Below are 4785 nucleotides of genomic sequence, written 5' to 3'. Positions count from 1 at the left end.
TGCCAGGAATGGTATTCATGTTGTCGGTCTTTGTGAATCTTTTGATTTCATAATGCTCAGCTTTGAGCAACAGTCAGGTAATATTACAATCAACGTAAAAAATAAGTAACATACCCTCTGGTCACATCTCTGACTTGTTTAAAACTCGCTTTGCAATACTTCAACTCCAAAACCTTGAAAAAACTAAAAAAAAACTAAAAGAATATATATATATATATATATATATATATATATATATACATATACATATATATATATTTCGCATGTAGCATGGAATATTCCATGCTTTGCTTATTTATCTCGTCTACATCATCCGATTTATACATCGTAAGTATTAATGAATTTTCTAGTGTTACTTTGTAATCATCTTTCGCTATAAATGAGGCTCAAAATTTGTGCCTCAAGTCACGTTGTAAAACAGCTATAAACTCAATTTACTCTTACCAAAAGCTGTCTCTTAAAGTGGATCCAGTAGTGGATGCACCAACATGTTTAATACATATATATTGAATTCGGACATCAGGATGTTTACTTTCAAAACTCGATTCGGCTTTCGTCAAATGTTCTTTGACTCTTAACAGGCCTTTATCTTCTATAAAGGGAAGTAGACTATGCAATGGAGAACTTTTAAGGAGAGTTTTACCCTCGTTAAGGCTTCAAGATCATAGGCATGGCTATCCTTCATTACTCAATAATACGTTTTGGTCTTGGTTTTAGCTAACTGTAATTGATAATGGACCCAGCATTCTGACCGAGCGAGGTTTGACATTTATGTATAGACTTAAAACCTTTACTACGACGAAGGCAAAAGAGTATGTGATTAAATATCATCGCTTATTACCTTTATATGTTATCGCAGTACGTTTCTCTTTAAAGAGCTTTACATGTAACCCCGGCCAAAGGTCCAAACCCTAGTCCCACGATCCCTGTCGTGCCGGCGGAAAAGACGGCTTTTCTCTCTCTTTCTCCCCATTCCCCTCACATTTTCTTCGTTCCTCTTCCCCCGTATCCCCTCTTTCTTCCACAACCACTTTCTCTTCCTTTTCCCCCTATCTCCGTCTTTATCAGTTACACTTTACCTTCCTCTGTCGTACATATTCTCTCTCCCTCTCCTGTGTTTTTTTCAGTCTATTTGTCTCTGTTCATGAGATTTACTCACTTGACGAAAATCTGGAAAGTGGTATTGGAAGCACACTTCGGAACCTTGAGGAAATACAATGAATTCTGAGGAACACAAGACTCTGTCGCTCCAACTAGGTTTCTCACATGCTTAGGCTGTGCTGTCGACTGCATTGTATATTCTCTAGAGTAATGAAACATTTAATTATACATCCAAATATCTATATCCTTCTATACACACACATACAGACACACATGTACGTGCCCTATGTACATTTTGTATCCAAAGGGCAATCATCCGTAGGCTTCCAGCCGTAAGAATCTCACCTAGGATGCCACAAGATAGAGGTATGAGCTATCCCAACTCCCTCAGACTTGATCGATCTACCCAAGCCACGATTTCCTGGCTTATCCCACACGGCTTCCTCGCCCAAGGTCTCTGATAGAGACAACCAAGTGGGCGGGATACTTCTCGAGCCAGACATCCTAAAAGCCTGAGTTGACGGTACCGGAATGTGCAAGTGACAGTTCCTGCACCGGTGTCATCGTGCAACCGTTTGTTAGACACATGATCCCGCCACCTATACCCTATGATCCGGCATTTAGACATTTTATAAAAGGTACCAAGATGCGATTCCAAGGTACAGGATACAGTGTAAGTGTCAGGAAGACCAACAGTATCAGAGCGTTGACGACACGTGGCTGGGTCCTTCTGCACAGGCGAGGGCATCTCCAAATACTCCTCTCGAGCGAGTCCATGGTTCCTGCTGCATGGCCAATCCGTCTGTTGACTTCGACTAAGCGTGTTCTCTTAGTAGATCACAAAATCCTGAATCTTGGCCTTTGTCCCAAGAAACCTTAAAGACCCGAACGTTTCTCCTCAGTGGTTGATGCATCGAGAGCCCCCACCACTAGGGTCCTCAGAGATTAGAAAGGAGGGCAACATCATCAACTTTAATCAACCGTCTTAGGCGATCATCCATAGCAATCGCCTGGACAATCTCCCTTCTTTTTTCTCCTTAAATGGAATAGGAAACTGACATATATCATATTCTGTGATATATTTACTTAAATCAGCTGCCGAGAGAGTATCTGTTATGGACAAGGACTGTGACCGGTCGGTCGCACTGGACGAAAAAAAAAAAAAAAAAAAAAGGAGGATATCCGATTGGGGGGAGGGGGAGGCGGGGGGAATGGAGGATATCCGATTGGGGGGGGGGGGGGGGGGGATGGAGGATATCCGATTGGGGGGAGGGGGAGGGAATGGAGGATATCCGATTGGGGGGAGGGGGAGGGGGGAGGGAATGGAGGATATCCGATTGGGGGGAGTGGGGGAGGGAATGGAGGATATCCGATTGGGGGGAGGGGGGAGGGAATGGAGGATATCCGATTGGGGGGAGGGGGGGAGGGAATGGAGGATATCCGATTGGGGGGAGGGGGGAGGGAATGGAGGATATCCGATTGGGGGGAGGGGGGAGGGAATGGAGGATATCCGATTGGGGGGAGGGGGGGGGGGATGGAGGATATCCGATTGGGGGGAGTGGGGGAGGGAATGGAGGATATCCGATTGGGGGGAGGGAATGGAGGATATCCGATTGGGGGGAGGGGGGAGGGAATGGAGGATATCCGATTGGGGGGAGGGGGGAGGGAATGGAGGATATCCGATTGGGGGGAGGGGGGAGGGAATGGAGGATATCCGATTGGGGGGGGGGGGGAGGGGATGGAGGATATCCGATTGGGGGAGGGGGAGGGGGTGGAGGATATCCGATTGGGGGGAGGGGGGAGGGAATGGAGGATATCCGATTGGGGGGAGGGGGGGGGGGGTGTGGAGGATATCCGATTGGGGGGAGGGGGAGGGGGGAGGGAATGGAGGATATCCGATTGGGGGGAGGGGGAGGGAATGGAGGATATCCGATTGGGGGGAGGGGGAGGGAATGGAGGATATCCGATTGGGGGGAGGGGGAGGGGGGAGGGAATGGAGGATATCCGATTGGGGGGAGGGGGAGGGGGGAGGGAATGGAGGATATCCGATTAGGGGGAGTGAGGGAGGGGGAGGGGGGAGGGAATGGAGGATATCCGATTGGGGGGAGGGGGAGGGAATGGAGGATATCCGATTGGGGGGAGGGAATGGAGGATATCCGATTGGGGGGAGGGGGGAGGGAATGGAGGATATCCGATTGGGGGGAGGGGGAGGGGGGAGGGAATGGAGGATATCCGATTGGGGGGAGGGGGAGGGGGGAGGGAATGGAGGATATCCGATTGGGGGGAGGGGGGAGGGAATGGAGGATATCCGATTGGGGGGAGGGGGAGGGGGGAGGGAATGGAGGATATCCGATTGGGGGGAGGGGGGGGGGAATGGGGGATATGCGATGGGGGGGAGGGGGCGGGGGGCGGGAATGGAGGATATCCGATTGGGGGGAGGGGGGGGGGGAATGGAGGATATCCGATTGGGGGGAGGGGGGAGGGAATGGAGGATATCCGATTGGGGGGAGGGGGGGGGGGAATGGAGGATATCCGATTGGGGGGAGGGGGAGGGAATGGAGGATATCCGATTGGGGGGAGGGGGGAGGGAATGGAGGATATCCGATTGGGGGGAGGGGGGAGGGAATGGAGGATATCCGATTGGGGGGAGGGGGAGGGGGAAGGGAATGGAGGATATCCGATTGGGGGGAGGGGGAGGGGGGAGGGAATGGAGGATATCCGATTGGGGGGAGGGGGGGGGGGAGGGAATGGAGGATATCCGATTGGGGGGAGGGGGGAGGGAATGGAGGATATCCGATTGGGGGGAGGGGGGAGGGAATGGAGGATATCCGATTGGGGGGAGGGGGAGGGGGGAGGGAATGGAGGATATCCGATTGGGAGGGGGGGTAAGGGGGTATGGGGTTGGGGGGGGATGGTTTAGGTTGGAGAACGAAATCGAGAAAATGGAGGCAATGTTGTCGGGGTGATTATTAGTTGATGGAGGATGAAATGATATTATGAAAGATTATATGACGAAGAAATTGGAGACTATGGAGAAAAAATAAACAAAGGTTAATAAGAGCTCTGGGATGATAAGGATAAGAAAAAAAGGACTTGTGAGTGGAAATTATAATACGTTGACCCTTAATGACCAATGTAAACAAGAACTCAGAATTTATGAACGGGAATTTTTAACATTAAAAGATCAATACCGCATTTCAAAGAGCAAGACACATACACCGAAACGAAATTTCAATAAGGAAATTACACATTTCAATCTGACTTGCTGGTCGAGCGAGCCAGCAAATGGCCTCAACTGGGATTCAATATCTCTGAGAACTTGCAACCACGGTGCAATTGCAAGGAATATTACAGGCATTTTGTATTTAACGTGAAATGCTGGTGAGTTTTATCATCATCGTGTGAAAATCGAGTTTGTTGAATAAATTGAGGAATGATTGATTAACTACAATATTTGCTTGATTGATTGAATGCAATTATATGCCGCGGGAATAGTTATGCCCTTATTGCAGTGATCATGAAATATCGACTGCAAATAATGTTTAAAAACACTCAGTTTGAAACAAAACACTGATGCTATTATAAATCCCTTACAACTTTTGATTCTCATTCTTCCTTTATGTTGCATGCAGTGTCTGATACAATTGTGAAAAGGATTCTAAGTATACATCGGGCAGATGGTCT

The sequence above is a fragment of the Penaeus japonicus genome, unplaced genomic scaffold (assembly GCF_977035675.1).
Source record: "Penaeus japonicus unplaced genomic scaffold, GWHDUDI00000001_assembly GWHDUDI00000039, whole genome shotgun sequence".
Classification (NCBI taxonomy): domain Eukaryota; kingdom Metazoa; phylum Arthropoda; class Malacostraca; order Decapoda; family Penaeidae; genus Penaeus; species Penaeus japonicus.
Note: the sequence above shows the minus strand (reverse complement) of the source record.